The sequence below is a fragment of the Peromyscus eremicus genome, chromosome 11 (assembly GCF_949786415.1).
Source record: "Peromyscus eremicus chromosome 11, PerEre_H2_v1, whole genome shotgun sequence".
In the NCBI taxonomy this organism is placed as follows: Eukaryota; Metazoa; Chordata; class Mammalia; order Rodentia; family Cricetidae; genus Peromyscus; species Peromyscus eremicus.
Window position 1 is genome coordinate 56,495,078 of NC_081427.1, and position 15,905 is coordinate 56,510,982.

A 15,905-nucleotide genomic window follows, 5' to 3' on the forward strand; every position below is an offset into this window, starting at 1 on the left:
AACTGCAGTGTATGTCCTCCAGTCACTGAGCAACACCCAGGCGAACAGGGTGCTTGTGGTCTTCTGTGGTTTTTCTTGCATTTCCCTGCGCTGGTTCACTTCCACCCTCCCGACGCTCCAAGGCGCCCTCCAGCTAGCTGTGCGCTGGGTCCCAGCGGCAGGGGTCTAGGATGCCTCTCAGCCCCTTCCTCTCCCGGGAGGCGGGTCCTCGTTCCCCGGCGCTGCGCTGGGCGTCCAGTAGGGGTCGCTGCTCGGCGGCGCGCTCCCACCGCGGTGAATAACGGGGCCGGGCGGGAGGAGAAAGGAAACCTGCTGGGGGAGGCGGCGCGGCCCGCGGGCGGGCGGGCGAGCGAGCGAGGGAGGAGAGAGTTCACTTTTGCCCCGGTGTCAGCGAGACGCGGCCGCCTCGGGCGAAGGCGAAGGAGCACCGAGGGAGCGAGTCGGCCAGCTCGGAGAAGCCGGGCGAGAGCAGCCGGAGGCGGGATCGGAGCGCGCCCGCGGGGCGCAGAGCCCGCGAGCCTGGCCAGCGAGGGGAACCACGGGGGGCGCGCCCCAGGAGGGCCCCCGGAGCAGCGCAGGATGCCGCACGAAGAGTTGCCGTCGCTGCAACGTCCCCGCTACGGCTGTGAGTGCGCGGGCTCCCGCTGATCTTGGGGGCACCCCTCTCCCTGGGACGGCGTTGGGGAGGCCGAGGGGGCCGGGTGCGCGCCGCGGAGGGCAGCGGCTGGCAAAGTTGGGAAGTGGAATTGCAAAGGAGCAGAGCGCCGATTTCCGCCCCTGTCCTCCAAATTCCTAACCGCAGCTTCCAGTCTCGTCCCTCCACCCCGCAAGCCTCAGCGGCGCGGGCGCAGACCAGGTTGTGGTTTAGGGGTGTCAGGTGAGGAGCCCGCCTAGCTCCAGGCGCTGCCAGCTCGGGCCAGGGGGTGGCGTAGCCGGGGGGGGGGCGGTCTGATGCTTCCCACCCTTAAGGGGTGGAAAGTTTGTTTGCTGTGGCTACAGGTGGGCACCGCGAGTACTGTGCCTGCGCGCTCTGCGAGAGGTGAAGGCACTTTCCTGGAAGGGCAGGCTTCTCCTCCTCCCAGCCTCTTTTGGGCCTCACCTGAGCAGCTAGAGCCACTTTGGGCCCCACAGGTGTGAGGCCCTTCCAGCCAAAGCCCACAGGGACACGTCCCGCCCCCAGCCACTTTCCTGGCCGCTCTCCCCGCCCCCGATCCCCAGCGCGGGAGGATTTCTATGAGGAAGGACTCCGAGCTTGTCTGACTTGAAGGTGGTGGTGTCGGTTACTCGGCCGCGGGCTGCCCGCGAAAAGAGGTAGCTTTGACTAACAAGAGGGAGCCAGATTATCACCAACCACGTGGCCCCGTGTGCAGAGTTCAGAGTCCTAAATATGTGCTAGGAAGTATTTCCTTTAAAACAAACAGTAAGCTGGCTTTTTCTCCAGGGTTGGCCCTGTTGGCAAACCCATGGCCGAGAACCATGGGTTAATCTTTTGCTTGGACTGGCCTTGGTAGAAGTACCAGGTTTAGGTTAAGGTGGTGATGTCGGCAATAAAGTTAGTGTGTTCATGTGGTTTGGGGTGTTTGGTAGGAACACAGATGAAATTTTTGGAAGAGGGTCGCCAACTTCCCTAAGTCATTTACACACACACACACACACCAGTAGTTTTTTCTTTCTTTCTTTCTTCTTGTGACAGCAGGAAGGAACCAGCCAACTGCAGCTTCTGTAAAGTGAGAAAATGCATTCAGCGCGACCCAGCATTTTGCAGCCTGGGCCAGTTTGCAGTTGGTAAACCACACAGAGAGCTCCCGGGGCTGGAGGAGGAGCCCTGTGCTCATCTGGTGGTTGCAGTGTCAACCTCAGGCCTTTGGAAAGCCCTTTCACGTGACAAGCTCTTGGCTCATAAGGTGGTTTCACTGTGTCGCGCTGTAAGATGACTATAAAGTCTGTAAACTAGGTGAGCACACACTACAACATGGTTTGACATCACGTGGTCCGCGTTATCCCTCATTAGCGATGCCCCGTGCCGAGGTGATGAATGTGGCCCAGGAATGCAACATTTCCATTTAGCCCCTCCATGGGCATCTGAGGCCCTGCCTGATTTTTTTTTATTGAATCAGCCTGTCGCTTCAGCGTGTCTTAGAAGACCAATCAAGGAGGCAAAGAGCTCGCGAGCCTGAAGCCTGCGCTGTGGAGCCTCCTTCCTTGGAAATCTCCCTGTAACTTTTTTTTTTTTTTTTTTAACTAATCTGGCGTTGCAGGGTGGGGTGCCATTGTTGGAGTGACTTACTTTCCCCGTGATTGTCAAGGGCTTGACTTAGCATGGTCACAATGGGGAGGGGATATGTGCTTATATGTTAACCCCACTGTGAAATAGGAAGGCTTTAATACAGTAGTCAGTCATACCATTTAAATGGACATTTAGATAAAGCTTTTCATACCGTGTTCATGGCTAGAATATGTTTACAGTATGCGTTTTTAAAAATGATATCTAGAGCTGGTAGGATGGCTCAGCCAGTAAAGGTCCTTGCTGCCAAGGTTGATGACCTGAGTTCAATTCCCAGGACCCACATGGTGGAAGGCGAGAGCTGACTCTTCCAAGTTGTCATCTGACCTCCACAGGTACACACACACACACACACACACACACACACACACACACACACACAGGATGTCTAGCAGACTGTGCCTTGGTGTTGATAGACACCACTGAACTCTTAGACTATCTACTCAGAAGGACCTGGGTTGGTATATGAGTTGTTGGTTTTCTGGGCCCCTTGTCAAGGCTGAACACCACGGTCAGGGAGGACAACAGTGTTTGTCCTCACCTTGTGGTATAGGGCATGCTTTGTCTTGCTTACTGGTTTTTAGTGGTTTGGTAAGCAGGCCAGTTCAGGAGGCTTCCAGCTGTACAACACAGGTTGGATCCCCAAGACTTAAAAAAAAAAAAAAAAAAAAAAAAAAAGCACCTATAGTTTGTTCTGATGTCAACTCGGTGCTAACAATGTCAAGTCTTTGAGACTGATGTCAAACTGTTTGAAAGACAACCTTTCGGTGGTTTGAATTAAGCTGTTTTACCTGTTTCAAGTGTGGGCTTTTCTGCTCTCTACCCCCTGGAACTGTTGTTGCGGTCAGTCAGTAATTCTTACACAGGGCAACTAAAGTAGCCTTGAGCCCTCCCCTCCAGGGTACATGTCTGTAAAATACCACATCCTAAGTTGTTCTTCCGGGATTTGTCAGTGGACTCTCCATGGTAGCTGTGAGCCTTCTCAGATTTCTGACAGATCGCCGAGGGTGTCCTGATTTGGACACAGGTGTGCATTGAATTTAAATGATACAGGTTAATTTCCATTTCATTCCTGTTATTCCTGGCCATGTTCTCCTGCGGCCTGCAGAGTCATGGGATGTGATATCAACAGAATAATGCTGAACTGTCGTCTCAGGCATGCAATGCTGACCAGAAAGAGGAAAAGGGTAGTAGCCATCTCTACGCAAACATACACGTAGAGAGAGACACATGTTTAAACAACATGGATGCTTAGGGACCATTTACATATAACTTTTCTGCTATTGTGATGAACTATGATGTATCTGCTGAGTTACTTCCGAAAACTCGCTGCCACCATTATCTGTCAAAAGTTTTACCCTAATTAATTACTTGAGAGTTAAAAAGGCCAGTGAAAGCAAAAGGCCCCTGCTGTCTCCAGTGAGTTCCCTCCTCACTAGCAATCCGATCAACATTGAAGTGTCATTCTAGGTCTGATACTGCTGATTGTGTTTATGACAAGAGTGATGGACTTCCACTCTGACAAACACAGGCCCTTCTCACGAGTTACATTGTAAAAATACCAGTGACCAAGCTGTCCTTGTTTACTCCCTCTAGAAAGTGAAGCATCAATCAGATGTGGTGATAACAAGCTTGTAATTCCAATACCTAAGGCTAAAGCAGGATGATTATGATTTTGAGGTCAGCTTTGGGATATGTGAAGAATTCAAGGCTAGTCTGAACTACATAACAATGTCTTTGAACAGAAAAGAAAAGAAAAGAAAAGAAAAGAAAAGAAAAAAGTTCAGTATAAAGGGTGGATAGCTAAGGCAGTGAGGTGTTTTCCTAGCAAGCTTTAAGATCTGCTTTCTATCCCTAGAGCCCTCATCAAATAAAGAAGAAAATATCCAGATGTTTTTCACAGTGCTGGGGAGACAGAGGATCCTTGAGGCTCACTGATGAGCCAGCCTGTCTTAATCAGAGAGCCCCAGGTCCCAGTGAGATACCCCGTCTCAAATAACCAGGTGGATAGCTTCTAAGGAGCTGGACCCGAGATTGGCATGTGCATGCAACCTATGTACATACACACCCAGGGGCATCATAAATCTCTCTCTCTCTCTCTCTCTCTCTCTCTCTCTCTCTCTCTCTCTCTCTCTCTCTTGTTGAAAAGCTTAGCTGATAATGTCTTTTTCAGCAGTGCTCTTGTTTGAAGTCTGTCTGGATGGTGTGGCTTCTAAGTCTCCTGGAAACTGGACTATTGAAGTGGTTAATGCAGCTAATGCTTTACATTTACCCATCTGACGTGGAGAAATGTAAGTTCTGAAGTTGCCCACGCTGCTGTGTGGCTCTGTGGCACGTAGCTCAGCTCTAACTCACTCTGCACTTTCGCCTGAGAGGTAGGAGAATGCAATGCTGCTTTGTGACGCTGTCTCCACAGACAGAAAGCCCAGCTAGTCTGTTATGCTCTCGTGTTTTGGTTGAGTTCCCGAAGGTCAACAGCTAAAGTGTTATTTTAGTATGCTTTTAACTTTAATTACACGTGCTGAATGACTTGTTTGGGACAGTTTAAGCTTGTAATACCAAGTTTGTTTTCAAAGTTCATGTTATTTGGGGCGTTAGCTAACCTTTTTTCTCTAGGGAACTGTTAGTTTGCAGTTGCCCCTCCCCCAACTACTCTACAAGCTTCTGTGTGCATGGTGCTGGGAACCAAACCCCAGGCCTTGTCTATGCGCTTCCACTGATCTATACCCCAGCCCTCCCTAACCTTTACAACAGCCTCCTTTGGTTCAAGGCTCCTATGCAAACAGCACTAATGCTTGCTCAGGCTTTAGCGTAACCAATGGAGAAGCAAAGGTCACTCAGTTCCAGAGCAGGCAATTACCATGGGCTATGGAATTAAGGCATGTGACCTAACCAAGCCTGGGTGCTTTTAAAAAACGTGTTGCTGTTCGTATCTGATCATTATTACTTTTCGGGGATTGGGAGACAGTAGTATCAAAAATTCTCACAGAAGCTGAAATCCATGATATTGTGTCAGGCCACACAGCTACTTGGTGACAAGGACAACTTGAAGCCACATGGCTAGACCCTGGAGTCTTTCTTCATCCACCATTTGCCAAGATGCCACACCTGAGTTGTGTGTGTGTGTGTGTGTGTGTGTGTGTGTGTGTGTGTGTGTGTGTGTGTAGGGGTTACTTCTTTTTCTTTCAGCTGTTGGTCATGATTTCATCAAAGTCCAGAAACCTACAGTCATTTGGATGGGGTGCTATTAAAAATAATTCACTGTATTCTTTCGGTCCATTTCTATGCTTTCTTTTTTTTTAGGAAAAAGCATAGGCAACTCATGGACTTATATTCATAGAGTACACTCAGGCTTGTCAAAGGGTTCTGTGTATAGATAAAGACATTCCATCAGGCTCTGGGGCCCCCGATGTGAAAAGAAGGCTTTTCCACAGTAATGTAGTGGCACGCACCAATGACTCTAAATAGGATAATTTGTAAAATGCATTTTATTTCATATGCCATCCGTCCCTTGAAGTCTGGGTTTGAGGAGAAGAATTTGCAGTGGGGTGGCCGACCAGTGAGCTGCTGCTCTCACCTCATTGCTCGATCTTAGCTCTCCCTCTTCAGAGGCAGCCTAGTGTGAAGGAAATGGCAAGCGCCCCAAAGCTGAATCGATTTGGGTCTCAATTCTGCCTTCATCCCTGCCTGAGTGGCCTCGGTGTCTCCTCCAGCCCCTTCAGAGGTGTGTGTTAATTACAGAGCTCTAGACCTGATGCATGTGTAGTTCCTGTGTACAAAATATTGCGGGTGAAGGGGGCATAGCTAGTTATAACTTAGGAGAAAATCTGAGGACTGGGATATAGCTCAGTCGGTAGAATGAATGAATGTCAGGCATGTGTGATGTCTCTGGTTCCATCCCCAGCACTGCACAAAGCAGGTAAGTGGTATCCCTGTAATCTCAGCACTTGGAAGGTAAAGGCAGGAAGAACAGACGTTCAAGGCCATCCTTAGCTACTGACGAGTTGGAGGCCAGCCTGAGCTATATATGACCCTGTCAGAAGAAAGAAAAGGAAGGAAGGCTAGGCGTGGTGGCGCAGGCCTTTAGTCCCAGCACTCGAGGCAGAGGCAGGTGGATCTCTGTGAGTTTGAGGCCAGCCTGGTTTACAAAGCGAGTTCCAGGACAGCTAGGGTTGTTACACAGAGAAACCCTGTCTTGAAAAACAAAAACAAACAAAACAACAAAACAAAACAAAAAAGGAAGGAAGGCGGAGAGATAAGGAATAACACTTTTTAGTGCATTTTCAAGTTCTGTGGAAGTGAGAACTTTCAAGCAGTGGGTCTGAGTAATAAAAGGTCTTTGTTGAGGATTCTGAATTTGAATAAGACCTTCAGATAGGTCAGGGGCAAAACTGAAAGGTGTCCTGGTGTGTTAGTTGTGGGAACAGTTAGCCAGGGTTGATGCTCGGTGTGGACGGATGCTGAGGAGTAAAGAAGTATCTACAAGGGGACACAAGCAGTAAAGGTCAGTTTGTGGTATCTTTTTAAAGTGTAATTTGTTTATTTTTATTTTATGTGCATTGGTGTTTTGCCTGCATGTGTGTCTGTGTGAGGGGGGTCAGATCTTGGAGTTACAGATCTGTGTAACTGTGAGCTGTGAGCTGCCATGTGGGTCCTGGGAATTGAACCCGGGTCCTCTGGAAGAGCAGTCAGTGCTGTCCACCACTGAGCCATCTCTCCTGCACCCCAGTTTGTGGTATCTTATAGATGCCTGAGTAGTAGGTATCTTCCTGGGCTTTGAGGTACTTTTTTTTTTTTTTTTTTTTTTTTAAACGAAGTGTTCTTAAGCAAGTAGCCCAGTAAAAAATCAAGTAGGTATGGGGTTGATTGGTGTGTGTGTGTGTGTGTGTGTGTGTGTGTGTGTGTGTGTGTGTGTGTTACACTCTGTTCAGACTGGTTCAGGGTCCTCTGGGTTTGGGAGTCCCTTTAGGATGGGCAGCATTGCTAGATGGCTTTGCTGAAGGTAAGTGAATTCTCTGAGAATGGGTAAGGAAAACATGAATAGTTAGAGTGGGCATGGATCTTGATAGCTAGGTTATCAGGGGATAATGTTTCTTCCTCTTCTTATTTCCTCATCCTCTGTGTTACCTGTGTCAGTTTTCACCTCTCACATCCACTGGTAATCATTGCCTTCTGCTGATCAACATCCTGGTTTGGTTGAAGAATGACTGAGACCATGTACTCAGCTTCAGGGCAGTTGGCTGGGGAACTTGTCAATAGTTATACTCTTTTTAGCAAGAGACCCGCAGATTGTACCAAATCTAGCTGGATTCTCCTTTGACTTTATAATCATGCTTTGCTTCTTGGTCTTTGGCCAGGATAAAGTGTAATTTTGCAATCACGTCTTGCCCATGGCCTGTCTTTGTCAAGGGAGCGTCTCTAACAGTGCAGTGGTTTTCCAAGGACACTTGCTGGAGTAGCAATAGTAGAACATCATTTGGGAACTTGCTGAAAAGGCAGATGCCTGGCCTTACCCAGCCTGTAGAAGTTCTGGGCTCACTCCCTTCAGTCTCTGAGATTCAATAATCCTTCCAGGTGCTGGGGATGCCCTGGGACATTAGAAGAATGAAAAGTCATTCCCAATATCCTATTACTCTCTTCACTGTGCTTGCAGGCTTTTGCTAACTAAGTGCAAACATGATACCTTACACAAGACTTTGTTTATACCATCCGGTTGTGTTTTACTGGAGCGCACAGATGTACCATGTCCCGACCTAGGCCTTGACTTCTACACAGGTTTGTGTTTATTGTGTGGAATTTGTTTCAGCATGGCTTTGAGGTTGCTTAGCTCTCCTCTGGGGAACAAATGTGACACAGAAGGAAAACTATCTCGTCTTTGTGGACTGGCTACCCAGTGGTTTGCGGGGGAAGACGAGCTGGTAGAGTCAGTGTGTGGTGGTTTGAATGGTCCCCCAGAGGCTCCTGTGTTGGAACACTTGGTCCCCAGTTGGTGGCGCTGTTTGGGAGGTTTAGTAGGTGGGCCTCGCTGGAGAGAGTATGCCACGGATAGCAGGCTTTGATTGTGAATGGCCCAAGTCACTTCTTCTTCATGCTCTCTGTTTCATGCGTGTTTAAGATGTGAGCTCTTTTCTTGCCCCCATACACTCATGCCTCCCTCCCGTGATGGTGATGGACCCTGACCTCTCTGGAACCATGAGCCCAAACAAACCCTTTCCTCTCCAGGTTGCTTTTGGGTGTGGTGGTTTATCACAGCACTAGAAACCAAACTAAGACATGGGAAGGCTGGATGAACTGCAGAACCTCATACAGACTGGAGACCCCAGTGCATGCCAGTTTGAGGCTTCTAATTAGGATGTGTTTGCTTTTTCCTCTAGATAACTCATACTGTTTTCATTTATTTACTCACTGTTTTAAGAACTTTTCAATATGTTAGTAGAGATAATTTGAATATATGTAAGGATACGAGTGTGCCCAGGCCCCGCACCTTGTGGAGAAATGAGAGAGAGTGTTCATCTTGCAGTTGATGAAATATAAATATGATTGTAGCTTGAGATTCCCAAAGGAGAGAAACTTTTTTCTTCCTTCCTTCCTTCCTTCCTTCCTTCCTTTCTTTCTTTCTTCTTTCTTTTCTTCCTTCCTTTCTTTCTTTCTTTCTTTTTTCTTTCAAGACAAGGTCTTACTATGCAGGATGGACCAGAGAGAAAACTGTATTTTGTTTTGTTTATTTTATTTTGGGGAGAGGCAGCGTCTTGCTATGCTGCTCAGAGCTGGCCTGGTATTACTCTACTTTGTCAGCCTCCTGAGTGCTGGATTGCAGATATGAACTGCTTAATTTGATTGAGAAAGCTCTCAACTGCTTTCATTTTTCTGTTCCTACTGAAGGAAGATATTTTTTGTATATTTTTTAAAAAATAGAGTTGGGGTGGGAGGTTGCTGGAGAGATGGCTTAGCGATTAAGAGCCTTCTAGAGGACCCAGGTTCAATTCCCAGCACCCACATGGCGGCTCACGACTGTCTGTAACTCCTGTTCCAGGGTATCTGACACCTTCACACAGATATACATGCAGACAAAACACCAATGTACATAAAATACAAATAAATAAGTTATTAATTAAAAAAAATGGAGGTGGGTGCAGTGGCCTACACAAGCAAACCTCACAGTGAAGCGGAAGAGTTGCCATGATTTTGAGAGCAGGCTGGCTATCTGGCTGAGTATGGCGACCTCAAAAAACAGAAACAAACAACAACAAGAACCCAACAACAACAAACATTTAGATGCTTGTGGTCATGTGCATTGGCAGACCAAGCTACCCACGAAGCTGAGGTAGCAGGATCAGCTGAGCCCAGGGATTCAGAACTAGCTTGGCCAGGGTATGGGGAGGCTTTGCCCCACACTGAACCTAATTCAAGGGGCTGGAAGGATCAGGCTGTAGCTCAGTGGGAGCGACTGGCTTGGCATGTGTATGAGGGCCCATGGTTCAACTAAAGTAGCTTAGTTCCTGGTGATTTCACTCAGTTTTCATATTTCATTGGCAATACGAGTTCAATTTTAAGTATTGCTAATAATATATTTCCTGCTGTTGGCTCTAGCCACGCTGATTTGATTTGCATATGACAATTATTTTAATTAGGAATCTAGCCAGTACCCTGCCCTTTGGCACCTGGAAGATACTCAATGAAGGCTACTGTTCTAGGTTTAGCTCAGTATGTCTTTATTCTACTTTTTATCTAAACAAGGCACTCATTTCCATCGCCAGTCAATGAGTTTTGAAGGAAAGAGTAGACATTTCATCTCGAGTTTAGGTTTGCTTTCTCCTGTGGATCCCAAGCAAGTTATTTCAGTTTTTGTGTGCTCTCATTTGCAACATGTGGTTGGGAGAGTGCATTCTCGAAGGGTTAAATGGTTTTATACGGACCTGTATGTACCCAGAACGGTCCTCCAAAGGGCCATGCCTTCCCTAATGGAGGGTAGCATTGGTGGAATCCCCTTTATCCATCATTGCTTCATTTCTCTTTCTACCTCCCAGCTCTCTTTCCCCTTCAATGCAAAGTATATCTACATTCCTATCTTTTTCCTTTGAGACTATGAACGCTCTTTAGTCTTTTCCGAGGACATCGAGTTCTGTCTATTAATTTGATTGGGGATCAAATTAATCCTTGTAGATGTTCACTTAAACTCTTGTACTCTATTAGTATTTTCAAATAAGGCTGGAGGGGCTTTGGGTTTCTGTGTTGTCCTCACAGTGATCTTGCAGTTATCAGCAGCCTATCCGAGTCATCAAAGTTAGCGATCCTTCTCCTGTCTCATTTCGTCTTCAAGGGTTAAGTTGGCCATTGCAGCTGCTGCTGCTCTGAAGGTTTAGTGCCAGATAAAAGAGAAGGAACCGCTGGAAATGTCTTGATCTGTTATGCCTGGCTTCCACTGTGGTTTACTGCCAGGGTGAGCCGACTTTCTGAGTAGCTGTCCTGTGGGAGGCTGGCAGGGATGTGAGGAGGAGGAGGAAGTACATTGGATTCGTTAGGCATCCTTCAGACCTCACTGCTTCCAGAACATTCGCCAAGTTTGAAGTTCACAGGCCCAGTGAAGCTGAACTGTGTGGTAACTAGGGTGTTGGAGAACCTTAGGGGCTGGGGCTGGGACTGGGGCTCTTGCCTTGTGTGCTTGAGGTCCTGGGCTTGGTCCCCAGCACTGCCCCCCAAGAAATAAAAATCCTTGGCTATTCACTTTCAGCTGATTCATTTGTTCTTGTACTTTTTCCTTTCTACCTTTCTCTTTTATTTTATTATTATTATTATTATTATTATTATTATTACTATTATTATTTATTCCAGTGAGTTTCCGTACTGGCTACTTTTACATTGTTGTTCCCATGATACCTGACAAAGATAACCTAGAGGAGCAAAAACTGATTTGGTCTCACGGTTTTGGAGAATTTCAGCCCATCATGGCAAAGAGGGCATGGTAGAGCAACATAGTTCATGGCTGCGGGAGCAGTGTCAGGGACCATTCACATCCCAGCAGGCCATGACACACAGAGAGGCAGGCACTGGCTGCTGACTATAACTTTCAACCTAATGACCCACTTTTTTCAGACAAACCTCATCTTTTAAAGGTTCCACAGTCTCCCAAAATAGCACCGCTGTCTAGGGAATAAGGGTGTGAGATACAAGCTTGTATCTCAATGGGGAACATTTCAGGTTCAAACCATACATGTCATAGAATCATTCATCACCCCCCTACTCCCCACTTCCCCAAAAGGAGCCACTGCCATCAGCCAAACTTGGCAGATGCCATAATGGGAACCTGAGTAGATGGCGTTCTCATTCTTTGCCTGGGCTGTGGGCTCACTGAGCAGGCTTTGCAGGGTTGCACTGGAGGACTTGGCAGCCTGTCAGTCACACAGCCTCATGGAATGAGCGTTCCCCCTCACCCCCTACACTCTGCTTCCCATGTGAGTTCTAATAAGGCGGCTTCCTGGAGCCTTGCTGCCTATTAAACTCTTGGTAAGTTTGTCCAAGAAATGATCGTTACAGAACTAATACAAACATGTGCTTGCTTTGTTCTGCATTTACTAATGACTTTTATTCTGCAAATGGAAAACATTCATTTAAAAAAAAAAAAAGCGTATAAAGATACTTTTCCTCTCCAGGCAAACCAGGTCCATCCTTTGGCGTTGATTCTGGGGATAATCTTGAAGCTTTTCTCCTCAGGTCTCCTATTGTTAGTCTGAACCGGCGAGTAGTTTGTGCTTCTCTGTGCCTCCCCAGTGTGAGCTGTGGCCGTAACTTTGCATATTTAGTGAGGTGAACTCTGAGAAAGAAATGAAATTTCTAATGTGCTTTTCTGTGGTGGTTTTGGAACCTCTGCACATGTACCTTTGGTCTGTTAAGACAGACAGACAAACAAGTCACCAAACAAGGAATGCTCCATTTAACCTGTGTTTGTGTGATATTTCTAGAAAGTTCTGTGGAGTTGTTTTAGAGATTGCCTGTAGGAGAGAGACTGGGAGCAAGGATCGGTACACTATTTGAAATATTCTTTCACTATTTATTACTTTTCAAAAAAAAAGTGGGTTTTTTTTAAAAAACAAAACAAAACAAAACATTGTACCAACTTACTCTGAGAATAATGTGAGTAAAATAGAACATAACAAAATTGATGAGTGTCAGGAGTGTGCTTTTTGAGTCAATACTGTGTCCCCAGCACTTGGTACATAGATTATGTCACCTGTTTCTACACTTAATTTTAATCAAAAAGGCAGAGAACGATCATGTCACTGTTTCCTTGTACTGAGATAATGGAGGGATTAAATATATTTTCCCGTCTCCTCCAAATTTTCTCTGACATGCATTTCTAGAGTTAGAAAAGCTAAAGCACTCACCTTCTGCTTCTCAAGATACAGGGTTCTTTGTAGCCACACACTCTACTTTGAGAAAATCGGAGCCTGTAGAGCATGTCTGTTATTACTGGGAGGATTTGTGATGGTTCAGTTTCCAAGTGTGCTGGTGTATGTGTATGAGAGTGTGTGTGTGTGTGTGTGTGTGTGTGTGTGTGTGTGTATGCATATGAGAATGTGTATTTGTGTATATATGTGTGTGTGTGTGTATGCATATGTGTATGCATAGTCGTATGAGTATGTGGGTAAGAGAGGCTGACTGATGTAGTGTTGAGGTCTCAGGACTCTGTTGAGATGTTGTAGTTGAAATGAGATAAAGTTTGAATCAGAGGCGTAAGGATCAGCAGAGCAAACATAGCAATGGTGAAGGAAAAACCCAAGGAGGCAGCAGTAGCTCTTCGGCATTTCTAAACAAGTGTGTGGGGAGTCCATCTGCAGAGGATAATAACGAAACAGGTAGTCTCCAGCAACGAAAGATTGCTGACATAAATGCAGGGGACCGCTCTCTTGACTTAAAAGGAGAACTCTTTACAACCCGGGAAGAGGTAGGCCACTTGTGATCATCCCCTCATTCAACAGGAGACAGAAAGTGTCTTTGTCCCATGGACCTTACTCAGAGCTCGCAGATTAGGTATCTTTATGGGTCACGTGTGACCAAGACCTAACATCCCATGACAGGAAGCTCTTCAGCGTCTCCTAACCAGACAGCGCCTCAGAAGGAGAGGCAGACATTTGTGAATGGTGTACAGGGAACAACAAAGGAGGTTGATCCTGCTTGGCTTTCGGAGGCCACCGTTCTGTGCACTGCAGTGTGTTGCAAAACTGAGACAGAACTGGAAACGTTACCAGTTTGGAATAGTGAGCAATAGCAATGTGAGGCCAAGGGCGGTGGGATGGAGTGATGCTTTACTGGCTGAGACTGGGCGTGGCTTCTACATCTGGAAGATGGGTTCATGTTTACTTCCCCTCCAAAGGGCCGGGAGGCAAGGGAGAGGGGGCGTGGCTTCTACATCTGGAAGATGGGTTCATGTTTACTTCCCCTCCAAAGGGCCGGGAGGCAAGGGAGAGGGGGCGTGGCCTCTACATCTGGAAGATGGGTTCATGTTTACTTCCCCTCCAAAGGGCCGGGAGGCAAGGGAGAGGGCTCGGGAGGCCGTTTCAGTATGTGCGTGCTTGGTGGTGTGAGTAGACAAGTTAGGCGACTTCCCCAAACAACTCATTCTTTGGTCTTCGCAGGGTTGCAAAGGGTACAGCCTCCAATCCTCGGCCTCAGAGGTAGTACCCACTTTATCTTTGTGGCGCCCGCTTTTCGGGGGGGGACTCTGGTTTGAAATGAGCTCTCTCTTTTTCCTCTAGCTTGAAAGGTGTAAGTTTGGTTTTCTAGGTTTAAACCTTTTAGCCAGAGCCTTCTTTGTCCATGTGACCATTTCTCTAATAGGAAGTATAAAAACTGAAACTGCGAATGAATGGTAGGAATCGGAAAGCCTTTCCCAGAGGAGTTTCTCCAATCCGGAGTAACTGAAAAGTGTTTGCCGAAGGGAAAGACATTGTATGAGACAGGAGCCGTCTCTGGGTTTTTTTTTTTTTTTTTTTTTTTTTCCGAGACAGGGTTTCTCTGTGTAGCTTTGCGCCTTTCCTGGAACTCACTTTGGAGACCAGGCTGACCTCGAACTCACAGAGATCCGCGCCTGGCTCTGCCTCCCGAGTGCTGGGATTAAAGGCGTGCGCCACCACCGCCCGGCCCGTCTCTGGTTTTTACAGGAGGGGAGGAGATAAATACGGCTTGGGAAGGCAATTTTCTTTCCTTTTCTGTTGGTAGAGAACTTTTTTTTTTTTTTTAACAAGGCGAGATGCTGTGACTTCTTGGGAAAGTAGTGGAGGTGTGGTGGGCTCTGGGGCAGCTGGAGGTTGGGATCTCCCAGGGCTGAGCACAGGTATCACGAGCTGGCTAAGGTCACGTGTTAGATGCACTTCCTGGACTATGGTCCATGCTGTCACAGTATCACCTTTTGGCTTAGAGATCTAGTGCATTGTGGTCAACCCGTATCCAGGTTAGTTTTTTGTCCGCTTGACCCAAACTAGAGTCCTTTGGGAAGAGGGACTTTGAGTTGAGAAAATGCCCCCATACGATTTGGCTGTAGGCAAGTCTGCAGTATCTTTTCTTGATTAATGATTGATGAGAGTGGACCCAGCTCAGCTGGGGTGGCGCCACCCATGGGGAGATGGTCCTGGATAGTCTAAGAAAGCAAGATGTAAGGAGCAAGCCAGGAAATAGCACTCCTTTGTAGCCCCTGCCTCCAGGTTCCTATCTCAATTCCTGCCCAGACTTCTCTCAATGGCAGACAGTTACCTGGAAGTGTGAGATAAACAAACCCTTTCTTCCCCAAGTTGCTTTTGGTCATGGTGTTCAGAGCAATAGAGACCCTAACAAGACAACATGGCTGCCCATTAAACGCTGAGGAACTTTACAAAGCAAACACTGGTTTCCAAGATGCTGTCCTCTAGATCTTCTGTTTGGGGGGCTGTTCTTGCAGGGTATCTTAATTTTACTTGAATTATTATAAGCTACATTTATCATTTTTGCCTTTAAAAGTAACTTAGTAGCATACGTTAATTATATAAAGGGATTTTATTATGACATTTCAAAATGTACCTGACATATTTTGATCACGTTCACCCCCTCTGTTACGGTTTCTCATCTTCTCTCTCTTGCCTTCTCCATCCCTAGCAGTCTCTCCCTTTACTTGTCATGTCTCTCTTTTTTGTACCCCGAGTCAGAATGACTGTCACCCGGGAGAAGACAACACGTGCTGGCGAGAGCCCGGGAAAAATAAACCTTCCTTCACTGCTGGTGGAAATGCAAAGTAAACTAGCGCTGTCACTGTGGATCTTAACATGGAAGCCCCCCCTCCTTCATTAAGTATAGATCCCCCATTTGATCCAGCCACACCACTCCTGGGTGTGTGTTCAAAAGAATCAAAGATAACTTACTGTAGAGGTACTGCCTGAGCGTGTTTATCACGCACTGCTCACCGTAGCCAAGTCACAAAATCAGACTAGCTGCCTCTCAGTGGGTGAAGGGCTAGAGAAAATGTCTGTCTGTCTGTCTGTCTGTCTCTCTCTCTCTCTTATACACACATACACACACACACACACACACACACACACGCAAACGAGACTTTCCCTCGACCATAAAGAATCAAATTAGGCTATTGGTTTTTTTC

At 46.9% G+C, this 15,905-nt stretch overlaps 1 protein-coding gene across 1 annotated transcript in view; it reads left to right on the forward strand.

Annotated features, from left to right (window-relative positions):
* The first annotated feature begins 610 nt into the window (after positions 1-610).
* Positions 611-15,905, forward strand: part of Iqgap2 (IQ motif containing GTPase activating protein 2) — a 274,968-nt gene continuing 259,673 nt past the window's right edge. The window contains exon 1 of the mRNA XM_059276313.1: positions 611-625. The gene's annotated coding sequence lies outside the window, so the exon portion shown is untranslated. The remainder of the gene's footprint in view (positions 626-15,905) is intronic.